This window comes from Ranitomeya imitator, chromosome 1, assembly GCF_032444005.1.
Source record: "Ranitomeya imitator isolate aRanImi1 chromosome 1, aRanImi1.pri, whole genome shotgun sequence".
NCBI classification, from domain to species: Eukaryota; Metazoa; Chordata; class Amphibia; order Anura; family Dendrobatidae; genus Ranitomeya; species Ranitomeya imitator.
The window spans coordinates 15,582,017-15,595,704 of NC_091282.1; the positions used below are offsets into that span (position 1 = coordinate 15,582,017).

General features: G+C 48.9%; 1 protein-coding gene across 2 annotated transcripts in view; it reads right to left on the reverse strand.

Moving 5' to 3' along the window:
- LOC138657427 (zinc finger protein 84-like) overlaps positions 1 to 11,294 on the reverse strand; it is a 729,030-nt gene extending 717,736 nt beyond the window's left edge. The window contains exon 1 of one of the 2 annotated variants that reach the window (XM_069745211.1): positions 11,177 to 11,280. The gene's annotated coding sequence lies outside the window, so the exon portion shown is untranslated. Of the gene's footprint in view, positions 1 to 11,176 lie in introns of both variants that reach the window. The other variant, XM_069745213.1, reaches the window with a different exon arrangement.
- Between the last annotated feature and the right edge of the window lie 2,394 nt (positions 11,295 to 13,688).

Here is a 13,688-nt window from a genome sequence, read left to right on the forward strand (position 1 = left end):
CCCGCTCGCTCATCTCTGTAATGTAAGAAGTCATTCCTCCCGCTCGCTCATCTCTGTGATGTAAGAAGCCATTCCTCCCGTTATCTCATCTCTGTGATGTAAGAAGCCATTCCTCCCGCTCTCTCATCTCTGTAATGTAAGAAGCCATTCCTACCGCTCGCTCATCTCTGTGATGTAAGAAGCCATTCCTCCCGCTCTCATCTCTGTGATGTAAGAAGCCATTCCACCCGCTCTCATCTCTGTGATGTAAGAAGCCATTCCTCCCGCTCTCTCATCTCTGTGATGTAAGAAGCCATTCCTCCCGCTCTCTCATCTCTGTGATGTAAGAAGCCATTCCTTCCGCTCTCATCTCTGTGATGTAAGAAGCCATTCCTCCCGCTCTCATCTCTGTGATGTAAGAAGCCATTCCTCCCGCTCTCTCATCTCTGTGATGTAAGAAGCCATTCCTCCCACTCTCATCTCTGTGATGTAAGAAGCCATTCCTCCCGCTCTCTCATCTCTGTGATGTAAGAAGCCATTCCTCCCGCTCTCATCTCTGTGATGTAAGAAGCCATTCCTCCCGCTCTCATCTCTGTAATGTAAGAAGCCATTCCTCCCGCTCTCTCATCTCTGTGATGTAAGAAGCCATTCCTCCCGCTCTCTCATCTCTGTGATGTAAGAAGCCATTCCTCCCGCTCTCTCATCTCTGTGATGTAAGAAGCCATTCCTCCCGCTCTCTCATCTCTGTAATGTAAGAAGCCATTCCTCCCGCTCTCATCTCTGTGATGTAAGAAGCCATTCCTCCCGCTCTCATCTCTGTAATGTAAGAAGCCATTCCTCCCGCTCTCTCATCTCTGTGATGTAAGAAGCCATTCCTCCCGCTCTCATCTCTGTGATGTAAGAAGCCATTCCTCCCGCTCTCTCATCTCTGTGATGTAAGAAGCCATTCCTCCCGCTCTCTCATCTCTGTAATGTAAGAAGCCATTCCTCCCACTCTCATCTCTGTAATGTAAGAAGCCATTCCTCCCGCTCTCATCTCTGTAATGTAAGGAGCCATTCCTCCCGCTCTCTCATCTCTGTAATGTAAGAAGCCATTCCTCCCGCTCTCATCTCTGTAATGTAAGAAGCCATTCCTCCCACTCTCATCTCTGTAATGTAAGGAGCCATTCCTCCCGCTCTCTCATCTCTGTAATGTAAGAAGCCATTCCTCCCGCTCTCATCTCTGTAATGTAAGAAGCCATTCCTCTCGCTCTCTCATCTCTGTGATGTAAGAAGCCATTCCTCCCGTTCTCTCATCTCTGTGATGTAAGAAGCCATTCCTCCCACTCTCATCTCTGTGATGTAAGAAGCCATTCCTCCCGCTCTCTCATCTCTGTGATGTAAGAAGCCATTCCTCCCGCTCTCATCTCTGTGATGTAAGAAGCCATTCCTCCCGCTCTCTCATCTCTGTGATGTAAGAAGCCATTCCTCCCGCTCTCTCATCTCTGTGATGTAAGAAGCCATTCCTCCCGCTCTCTCATCTCTGTGATGTAAGAAGCCATTCCTCCCGCTCTCTCATCTCTGTAATGTAAGAAGCCATTCCTCCCGCTCTCATCTCTGTAATGTAAGAAGCCATTCCTCCCGCTCTCTCATCTCTGTAATGTAAGAAGCCATTCCTCCCGCTCTCATCTCTGTAATGTAAGAAGCCATTCCTCCCGCTCTCATCTCTGTAATGTAAGAAGCCATTCCTCCCACTCTCATCTCTGTAATGTAAGAAGCCATTCCTCCCGCTTTCTCATCTCTGTAATGTAAGAAGCCATTCCTCCCGCTCTCTCATCTCTGTGATGTAAGAAGCCATTCCTCCCGCTCTCTCATCTGTGATGTAAGAAGCCATTCCTCCCGCTCTCTCATCTCTGTGATGTAAGAGGCCATTCCTCCCGCTCTCCCATCTCTGTAATGTAAGAAGCCATTCCTCCCACTCTCTCATCTCTGTGATGTAAGAAGCCATTCCTCCCGCTCTCTCATCTCTGTAATGTAAGAGGCCATTCCTCCCACTCGCTCATCTCTGTGATGTAAGAAGCCATTCCTCCCGCTCTCATCTCTGTAATGTAAGAGGCCATTCCTCCCACTCTCATCTCTGTAATGTAAGAAGCCATTCCTCCCGCTCTCTCACCTCTGTGATGTAAGAAGCCATTCCTCCTGCTCTCTCATCTCTGTAATGTAAGAAGCCATTCCTCCCGCTCTCTCATCTCTGTGATGTAAGAAGCCATTCCTCCCGCTCTCATCTCTGTAATGTAAGAGGCCATTCCTCCCACTCTCATCTCTGTAATGTAAGAAGCCATTCCTCCCGCTCTCTCACCTCTGTGATGTAAGAAGCCATTCCTCCCGCTCTCTCATCTCTGTAATGTAAGAAGCCATTCCTCCCGCTCTCATCTCTGTAATGTAAGAAGCCATTCCTCCCGCTCTCTCATCTCTGTGATGTAAGAAGCCATTCCTCCCACTCTCATCTCTGTAATGTAAGAAGCCATTCCTCCCGCTCTCTCATCTCTGTAATGTAAGAGGCCATTCCTCCCGCTCTCCTCTCTCATCTCTGTAATGTAAGAAGCCATTCCTCCCGCTCTCATCTCTGTAATGTAAGAAGCCATTCCTCCCGCTCTCTCATCTCTGTGATGTAAGAAGCCATTCCTCCCGCTCTCTCATCTCTGTGATGTAAGAAGCCATTCCTCCCGCTCTCTCATCTCTGTATTGTAAGAAGCCATTCCTCCCGCTCTCATCTCTGTAATGTAAGAAGCCATTCCTCCCGCTCTCTCATCTCTGTAATGTAAGAAGCCATTCCTCCCGCTCTCTCATCTCTGTGATGTAAGAAGCCATTCCTCCCACTCTCTCATCTCTGTGATGTAAGAAGCCATTCCTCCCGCTCTCTCATCTCTGTAATGTAAGAAGCCATTCCTCCCGCTCTCTCATCTCTGTGATGTAAGAAGCCATTCCTCCCACTCTCTCATCTCTGTGATGTAAGAAGCCATTCCTCCCGCTCTCTCATCTCTGTAATGTAAGAAGCCATTCCTCCCGCTCTCTCATCTCTGTGATGTAAGAAGCCATTCCTCCCACTCTCTCATCTCTGTGATGTAAGAAGCCATTCCTCCCGCTCTCTCATCTCTGTGATGTAAGAAGCCATTCCTCCCGCTCTCTCATCTCTGTAATGTAAGAAGCCATTCCTCCCGCTCTCTCATCTCTGTGATGTAAGAAGCCATTCCTCCCGCTCTCTCATCTCTGTAATGTAAGAAGCCATTCCTCCCGCTCTCTCATCTCTGTGATGTAAGAAGCCATTCCTCCCGCTCTCTCATCTCTGTAATGTAAGAAGCCATTCCTCCCACTCTCTCATCTCTGTGATGTAAGAGGCCATTCCTCCCGCTCTCTCATCTCTGTGATGTAAGAAGCCATTCCTCCCACTCTCTCATCTCTGTAATGTAAGAAGCCATTCCTCTCGCTCTCTCATCTCTGTGATGTAAGAAGCCATTCCTCCCACTCTCTCATCTCTGTGATGTAAGAAGCCATTCCTCCCGCTCTCTCATCTCTGTAATGTAAGAGGCCATTCCTCCCACTCTCTCATCTCTGTGATGTAAGAAGCCATTCCTCCCGCTCTCTCATCTCTGTAATGTAAAAGGCCATTCCTCCCGCTCTCTCATCTCTGTGATGTAAGAAGCCATTCCTCCCGCTCTCTCATCTCTGTGATGTAAGAAGCCATTCCTCCCGCTCTCTCATCTCTGTAATGTAAGAAGCCATTCCTCCCGCTCTCTCATCTCTGTAATGTAAGAAGCCATTCCTCCCACTCTCATCTCTGTAATGTAAGAAGCCATTGCTCCCACTCTCATCTCTGTAATGTAAGAAGCCATTCCTCCCACTCTCTCATCTCTGTGATGTAAGAAGCCATTCCTCCCGCTCTCTCATCTCTGTAATGTAAGAAGCCATTCCTCCCGCTCTCTCATCTCTGTGATGTAAGAAGCCATTCCTCCCGCTCTCTCATCTCTGTGATGTAAGAAGCCATTCCTCCCGCTCTCATCACTGTGATGTAAGAAGCCATTCCTCCCACTCTCTCATCTCTGTAATGTAAGAAGCCATTCCTCCCGCTCTCATCTCTGTAATGTAAGAAGCCATTCCTCCCGCTCTCTCATCTGTAATGTAAGAAGCCATTCCTCCCGCTCTCTCATCTCTGTAATGTAAGAAGCCATTCCTCCCGCTCTCTCATCTCTGTGATGTAAGAAGCCATTCCTCCCACTCTCATCTCTATGATGTAAGAAGCCATTCCTCCCGCTCTCTCATCTCTGTAATATAAGAAGCCATTCCTCCCGCTCTCTCATCTCTGTGATGTAAGAAGCCATTCCTCCCGCTCTCTCATCTCTGTAATGTAAGAAGCCATTCCTCCCCCTCTCACATCTCTGTAATGTAAGAAGCCATTCCTCCCGCTCTCATCTCTGTGATGTAAGAAGCCATTCCTCCCGCTCTCTCATCTGTAATGTAAGAAGCCATTCCTCCCGCTCTCTCATCTCTGTAATGTAAGAAGCCATTCCTCCCGCTCTCTCATCTCTGTGATGTAAGAAGCCATTCCTCCCACTCTCTCATCTCTATGATGTAAGAAGCCATTCCTCCCGCTCTCTCATCTCTGTGATGTAAGAAGCCATTCCTCCCCCTCTCTCATCTCTGTGATGTAAGAAGCCATTCCTCCCGCTCTCATCTGTGATGTAAGAAGCCATTCCTCCCGCTCTCATCTCTGTGATGTAAGAAGCCATTCCTCCCGCTCTCTCATCTCTGTGATGTAAGAAGCCATTCCTCCCGCTCTCTCATCTCTGTGATGTAAGAAGCCATTCCTCCCGCTCTCATCTGTGATGTAAGAAGCCATTCCTCCCGCTCTCATCTCTGTGATGTAAGAAGCCATTCCTCCCACTCTCTCATCTCTGTGATGTAAGAAGCCATTCCTCCCGCTCTCATCTGTGATGTAAGAAGCCATTCCTCCCGCTCTCATCTCTGTGATGTAAGAAGCCATTCCTCCCGCTCTCTCATCTCTGTGATGTAAGAAGCCATTCCTCCCGCTCTCTCATCTCTGTAATGTAAGAAGCCATTCCTCCCGCTCTCTCATCTCTGTGATGTAAGAAGCCATTCCTCCCGCTCCCTCATCTCTGTGATGTAAGAAGCCATTCCTCCCGCTCTCATCTGTGATGTAAGAAGCCATTCCTCCCGCTCTCATCTCTGTGATGTAAGAGGCCATTCCTCCCGCTCTCTCATCTCTGTAATATAAGAAGCCATTCCTCCCGCTCTCTCATCTCTGTAATGTAAGAAGCCATTCCTCCCGCTCTCTCATCTCTGTGATGTAAGAAGCCATTCCTCCCGCTCTCTCATCTCTGTAATGTAAGAAGCCATTCCTCCCGCTCTCTCATCTCTGTGATGTAAGAAGCCATTCCTCCCGCTCTCTCATCTCTGTAATGTAAGAAGCCATTCCTCCCGCTCCCTCATCTCTGTAATGTAAGAAGCCATTCCTCCCGCTCTCATCTCTGTAATGTAAGAAGCCATTCCTCCCGCTCTCATCTCTGTGATGTAAGAAGCCATTCCTCCCGCTCTCTCATCTCTGTGATGTAAGAAGCCATTCCTCCCGCTCTCTCATCTCTGTAATGTAAGAAGCCATTCCTCCCGCTCTCTCATCTCTGTAATGTAAGAAGCCATTCCTCCCGCTCTCTCATCTCTGTGATGTAAGAAGCCATTCCTCCCGCTCTCATCTATGTAATGTAAGAAGCCATTCCTCCCGCTCTCATCTCTGTGATGTAAGAAGCCATTCCTCCCGCTCTCTCATCTCTGTGATGTAAGAAGCCATTCCTCCCGCTCTCTCATCTCTGTAATGTAAGAAGCCATTCCTCCCGCTCTCTCATCTCTGTAATGTAAGAAGCCATTCCTCCCGCTCTCTCATCTCTGTAATGTAAGAAGCCATTCCTCCCGCTCTCATCTCTGTAATGTAAGGAGCCATTCCTCCCGCTCTCTCATCTCTGTAATGTAAGAAGCCATTCCTCCCGCTCTCTCATCTCTGTAATGTAAGAAGCCATTCCTCCCGCTCTCCCATCTCTGTGATGTAAGAAGCCATTCCTCCCGCTCTCTCATCTCTGTGATGTAAGAAGCCATTCCTCCCACTCTCATCTCTGTAATGTAAGAAGCCATTCCTCCCACTCTCATCTCTGTGATGTAAGAAGCCATTCCTCCCGCTCTCTCATCTCTGTAATGTAAGAAGCCATTCCTCCCGCTCTCATCTCTGTAATGTAAGGAGCCATTCCTCCCGCTCTCTCATCTCTGTAATGTAAGAAGCCATTCCTCCCGCTCTCATCTCTGTAATGTAAGGAGCCATTCCTCCCACTCTCTCATCTCTGTAATGTAAGAAGCCATTCCTCCCACTCTCATCTCTGTAATGTAAGAAGCCATTCCTCCCGCTCTCTCATCTCTGTGATGTAAGAAGCCATTCCTCCCGCTCTCTCATCTCTGTGATGTAAGAAGCCATTCCTCCCGCTCTCTCATCTCTGTGATGTAAGAAGCCATTCCTCCCGCTCTCTCATCTCTGTGATGTAAGAAGCCATTCCTCCCGCTCTCTCATCTCTGTGATGTAAGAAGCCATTCCTCCCGCTCTCTCATCTCTGTAATGTAAGAAGCCATTCCTCCCGCTCTCTCATCTCTGTAATGTAAGAAGCCATTCCTCCCACTCTCATCTCTGTGATGTAAGAAGCCATTCCTCCCGCTCTCTCATCTCTGTAATGTAAGAAGCCATTCCTCCCGCTCTCATCTCTGTAATGTAAGGAGCCATTCCTCCCGCTCTCTCATCTCTGTAATGTAAGAAGCCATTCCTCCCGCTCTCATCTCTGTAATGTAAGGAGCCATTCCTCCCACTCTCTCATCTCTGTAATGTAAGAAGCCATTCCTCCCACTCTCATCTCTGTAATGTAAGAAGCCATTCCTCCCGCTCTCTCATCTCTGTGATGTAAGAAGCCATTCCTCCCGATCTCTCATCTCTGTGATGTAAGAAGCCATTCCTCCCGCTCTCTCATCTCTGTGATGTAAGAAGCCATTCCTCCCGCTCTCTCATCTCTGTGATGTAAGAAGCCATTCCTCCCGCTCTCTCATCTCTGTAATGTAAGAAGCCATTCCTCCCGCTCTCTCATCTCTGTAATGTAAGAAGCCATTCCTCCCGCTCTCTCATCTCTGTGATGTAAGAAGCCATTCCTCCCGCTCTCATCTCTGTAATGTAAGAAGCCATTCCTCCCGCTCTCTCATCTCTGTGATGTAAGGAGCCATTCCTCCCGCTCTCTCATCTCTGTGATGTAAGAAGCCATTCCTCCCGCTCTCTCATCTCTGTAATGTAAGAGGCCATTCCTCCCACTCTCTCATCTCTGTGATGTAAGAGGCCATTCCTCCCACTCTCTCATCTCTGTAATGTAAGAAGCCATTCCTCCCGCTCTCATCTCTGTAATGTAAGAAGCCATTCCTCCCGCTCTCTCATCTCTGTAATGTAAGAAGCCATTCCTCCCGCTCTCTCATCTCTGTAATGTAAGAAGCCATTCCTCCCGCTCTCATCTCTGTGATGTAAGAAGCCATTCCTCCCGCTCTCTCATCTGTGATGTAAGAAGCCATTCCTCCCGCTCTCTCATCTCTGTGATGTAAGAAGCCATTCCTCCCGCTCTCTCATCTCTGTAATGTAAGAAGCCATTCCTCCCGCTCTCATCTCTGTGATGTAAGAGGCCATTCCTCCCGCTCTCTCATCTCTGTGATGGAAGAAGCCATTCCTCCCGCTCTCTCATCTCTGTGATGTAAGAAGCCATTCCTCCCGCTCTCTCATCTCTGTAATATAAGAAGCCATTCCTCCCACTCTTTCATCTCTGTGATGTAAGAAGCCATTCCTCCCGCTCTCTCATCTCTGTAATATAAGAAGCCATTCCTCCCACTCTTTCATCTCTGTAATATAAGAAGCCATTCCTCCCACTCTTTCATCTCTGTAATGTAAGAAGCCATTCCTCCCGCTCTCTCATCTCTGTAATGTAAGAAGCCATTCCTCCCGCTCTCTCATCTCTGTGATGTAAGAAGCCATTCCTCCCGCTCTCATCTCTGTGATGTAAGAAGCCATTCCTCCCGCTCTCTCATCTCTGTGATGTAAGAAGCCATTCCTCCCGCTCTCTCATCTCTGTAATGTAAGAAGCCATTCCTCCCGCTCTCTCATCTCTGTGATGTAAGAAGCCATTCCTCCCACTCTCTCATCTCTGTAATGTAAGAAGCCATTCCTCCCGCTCGCTCATCTCTGTGATGTAAGAAGCCATTCCTCCCGCTCTCTCATCTCTGTGATGTAAGAAGCCATTCCTCCCGCTCTCTCATCTCTGTAATGTAAGAAGCCATTCCTCCCGCTCTCATCTCTGTGATGTAAGAAGCCATTCCTCCCGCTCTCTCATCTCCGGGACCTGAGACCAGACAAGGATCGGACACGGACAGACGCTGGCTGTGTATTTTCTGGTCTCTGATGTGATGATAGCTGGTAAATGTCTGACACCTCATGAGCTTCTCCTATAAGTTTCCATACAGGTTTCCACTACATAACAAACACAACTCCCCCCACAGACCCCTCTATATAGAGACAGCGCCCGGTGCTATCACTTCTATCAATGACACTTATAGAGCGAATACTAAATACAGAATTATCAGAGATTTATAGGGAGATGTAATTATCGAATAATAATCAAAGTATAAATATTTACTATAACATTAACCCCTTAACGACCACGATACGCCTTTTAAAGGCGGCAGTTAAGGGTACTTAAACAACAGGAAAGTGTATAGCGCCCCCCAGAGTCAGAAATTCTCCAGGGTCTCGGCTGCGGGGGGTAGCTGAGACCCCAGAGAACATGATTCTGGTCGGTTTTTACTGACCCCAGTGCTGCGATCGCCGTTATTAACTGTATAACGGCGACTGCAAAAAGAAGAGTCTGATTTTCCATTTAATTTCTCTCTCCTCTGTGATCGCACATCAGAAGAGAGAGAAGTAGGGTCCCCGGTTCTGTGTCTCCCCCCTCCCCACCTGATGTTCCTGTGTCCCCCCCCTCCCCACCTGATGTTCCTGTGTCTCCCCCCTCCCCACCCGATGTTCCTGTGTCCCCCCACAGCTGCCGGCATCTTTTTCTAGGAAGAAAATGGCGGGCGCATGCGCAGTGTCCCCGCCGAGATCTGCCGGTCGGCACCTGGCAACAATAGGAGATTTTTCCTATTAGTTCATTTTGATCACTGTGACAGACCCTATCACAGTGATCAAAATAAAATAAATAGTAAATAAAATCCCCCTTTATCACCCCTTAGTTAGGGGAAAATAATAATAAAAAAATGTATTTATCTCCATTTTCCCATTAGGGTTAGAGTTGGGGTTGGAGTTGGAATTGGGGGGTATATATATATATATATATATATATATATATATATATATATATATATATATATATATATACACACACTGTATATATGTCTTAAGGAACATTTGAGCCCATAAATCCATTAGATGTCGGTTTTGCAAGCCTGCGAGAAAATATTGCAGTACGGATGACATACGGATCACTATTTTGGGGACTTTTCTGCGTATTACGGCCGTAAAAAACGGACCGTATTTTCATACGCTGAGTCTGACGCCGGCCTAACCCTTGCTGCCATTGGACGGAATAGTACGGCGATGTCAGTATGTCTCCCTTTGAGGTGGGCTCTGGTGGTGAGCTGGGACATGTCAGCTGTTTTGAGCCCACAATAGGCACGGGTGGAATCGTGATCCACTCGCCGCTATTAACTAGTTAAATGCCGCTGTCAAACGCTGACAGCGACAATTAGCAAGTGCTTCAGGTCATCCGGCCAGAAACGTGCGCATCGGGGACCCGTCACATGATTGTCGGCATGACAACCAGAGGTGTCCTTGAGACTTCTACGGTTGTTGATGCGGAATGCTGTGAGCGCCACCCTGTGGTTGGCAGCCATAGCAAGTCTGTAATTCTGCTACATAGGAGCGATCTGATCATCACCTCTATGTAGCAGAGCCGATCGGGTTGTGGCAGCTTGTAGCCTCCCATGGACACTATTGAACCATGGCAAAAGTAAAAAAAAAAAAATTTTAAAAATATGAAAAAAAAAAATTATACAAAAGTTGGAATCAACCGTTTTGCCTCATTCAAAGAAAAAAAAAAAATAAATAAAATCAAACCTACACATACTTGGTATCGCTGCGTTCAGAATCGCCCGATCTATGAAAAAAAGGATTAACCTGATCGCTAAACGGCGTAGAGAGAAAAAAGTCAAAATGACAAAATTATGTTTTTTTGGTTGCTGCAACATTGCATTAAAATGCAAGAACGGCGATCACAAGATCATATCTGCACCAATAAGGTATCATTAAAAACGTCAGCTCGGCACGAAAAACATAACACCTCACCCGACCGAGATCACAAAAATGGAGACGCTACAGGTATCGGAAAATGGCGCAATTTATTTTTTTTAGTAAAAGTTTGGAATTATTTTTCAACACTAAAGGTACCGTCACACATAATATCGTTAAGGAAATCGTTATGCGTGACAGCGACCAACGATGAGGGCCCTGCTGGGAGATCGTTGGTCGCTAGGGAAAGTCCAGAACTTTATTTCGTCACTGTCATCGCTGAATCGGTGTGTGTGACGCCGATCCAGCGGTGTTCACTGGTAACCAGGGTAATTATCGGGTTACTAAGCGCAGGGCCGCGCTTAGTAACCCGATGTTTACCCTGGTTACCATTGTAAATGTAAAAAAAAAAAAACACTACATACTCACATTCCCGGTGTCTGTCATGTCCCCCGGCGTCAGCTTCCCGCACTGACTGGTGAGCGCCAGTCAGTGCGGGAAGCTGACGGCGGGGGACGCAACAGACAACGGGAATGTGAGTATGTAGTGTTTTTTTTTTTTTACATTTACAATGGTAACCAGGGTAAACATCGGGTTACTAAGCGCGGCCCTGCGCTTAGTAACCCGATGTTTACCCTGGTTACCCGGGGACTTCGGGACGTTGATCGCTGGAGAGATGTCTGTATGACAGCTCTCCAGCGACCAAACAGCGACGCTGCAGCGTCTCTAAATGTGACGATACCTTTAGATAAAAAATAACCCAGACATTTTTGGTATCTATGAACTCTGTAATCTCACCGGAATGGCGGGAAATCTGCTGCTGGCTGACACCAGAGAACACGAGCTGCACACAACCAGGACGGAGCTGCTGCACGGAGAGAGGAAGGACCTGTGGTGACGTCACCGTCATGTGATCAGGGGGCGGGGCTCAGGAGAGAAGAAGTAAAGGCTGATGAACCAGTCATGTGACCACGATGACGTCATCACAGGTCCTTCACCTCTTCTCTCTTGAGCCCCGCCCCCTGATCACATGACGGTGACGTCACCACAGGTCCTTCAGCTCTCAGTGCAGCAGCTCCGTCCGGGTTGTGTGCAGCTCGTGTTCTCTGGTGTCAGCCAGCAGCAGATTTCCCGCCATTCCGGTGAGATTACAGGAGGGTTTGTGGTAAATCTGTGAGAGGAGAGTGTGGGGTGAGATCAGAGCTGTTCCTGTGGAGGCTCCTGCTCCCTGTGACTGCGGCTCCTCAGTGTTGGGGACGGGCAGCATTGTATGGGGGATGTGCAGCGTCTGCTCCTCATCTCACGGCCCTGCTGGAGGTGTAGTTACCACGGTGACCGTCCTCTGCTGGCGGTGTAGTTACCACGGTGACCGTTCTCTCCTGGCACTGTAGTTACCACGGTGACCGTCCTCTCCTGGCGGTGTAGTTACCACGGTGACCGACCTCTGCTGGCGGTGTAGTTATCACGGTGACCGTCCCCCTCTGGTGGTGTAGTTACCACGGTGACCGACCTCTGCTGACAGTGTAGTTACCACGGTGACCGTCCTCTGCTGGAGGTGTAGTTACCACGGTGACCGTCCTCCTCCTACGAGGCTGATAATGAGCGGTCAGATCGGCGGAGGAGGCCGCGGTGGAGTTATGTGGCTTTTCCTCCAGATTCCTCCTGATAAATGTTGATATTTGGCAGAATTTAGTGATTGTCGTTCTCTCGTCCCCGGTGATTTCCATCTTCTCCTTCATCATGAAGACGCCGGCAGGACGAGATCCCTCCAGCTGATCCAGTGCTCATCCCTCCTCCTCCTGAATGACCCCGAGGATGGACGAGGACGGGGATGAGACCACCAGAAGATTATTCCACTTCGCCCTGGAGATCATCTCCCTGCTGAGCGGAGAGGTAACTCCTCTACATTTCTATCAGCTTTATTGTGTTCTGTGACAAGTCCGACATCCAGAATAGAGAGAAGGATTCTTTACTGTAAGAGCAGTGATTGTGTGGAGCTCTCTGCCCGGAGGAGTTGTCATGGGGATTCCCTATAAGAGCTGTAGAGGGGCCGGGATGTCTGTCCGGGGGGGAATAATATTCCCGGTTATGGCCCCAGATTACTGGAGACGGTTATTGATCCCGGGATTTCTACTGATTGTCAGATCTGGAGTTGGGAAGGAATCTTCTCCCTAAGTGTCTCTCTCCATACACAGGATTACACCATAGTGAGGAAGACACCGGGGGACGGTGTGACTCCCATCATCCATCTCCAGGAGTCAGGAGGGCGGAGCCCGGGCCCCATCACAGAGCCTCCCCCGCACTCCCTGCTACATGAGAGGAACAAGAAGATCCTGGAGCTCAGCAACAAGATGATTGAGCTGCTGAGCGGAGAGGTGACTGCTGGGAGATTATACAGGACTGGAGGATTCTGGGTGATGAGCGGAGAGGTGACTGCTGGGACATTATACAGGACTGGAGGATTCTGGGTGATGAGCGGAGAGGTGACTGCTGGGACATTATACAGCACTGGAGGATTCTGGGTGATGAGCGGAGAGGTGACTGCTGGGACATTACACAGGACTGGAGGATTCTGGGTGATGAGCGGAGAGGTGACTGCTGGGACATTATACAGGACTGGAGGATTCTGGGTGATGAGCGGAGAGGTGACTGCTGGGACATTATACAGCACTGGAGGATTCTGGGTGGTGTGCGGAGAGGTGACTGCTGGGACATTATACAGCACTGGAGGATTCTGGGTGATGAGCGGAGAGGTGACTGCTGGGACATTATACAGGACTGGAGGATTCTGGGTAATGAGCGGAAAGGTGACTGCTGGGAGATTATACAGGACTGGAGGATTCTGGGTGATGAGCGGAGAGGTGACTGCTGGGACATTATACAGGACTGGAGGATTCTGGGTGATGAGCGGAGAGGTGACTGCTGGGACATTATACAGCACTGGAGGATTCTGGGTGATGAGCGGAGAGGTGACTGCTGGGAGATTATACAGCACTGGAGGATTCTGGGTGATGAGCGGAGAGGTGACTGCTGGGAGATTATACAGGACTGGAGGATTCTGGGTGATGAGCGGAGAGGTGACTGCTGGGAGATTATACAGGACTGGAGGATTCTGGGTGATGAGCGGAGAGGTGACTGCTGGGAGATTATACAGGACTGGAGGATTCTGGGTGATGAGCGGAGAGGTGACTGCTGGGACATTATACAGGACTGGAGGATTCTGGGTGATGAGCGGAGAGGTGACTGCTGGGAGATTATACAGGACTGGAGGATTCTGGGTGATGAGCGGAGAGGTGACTGCTGGGACATT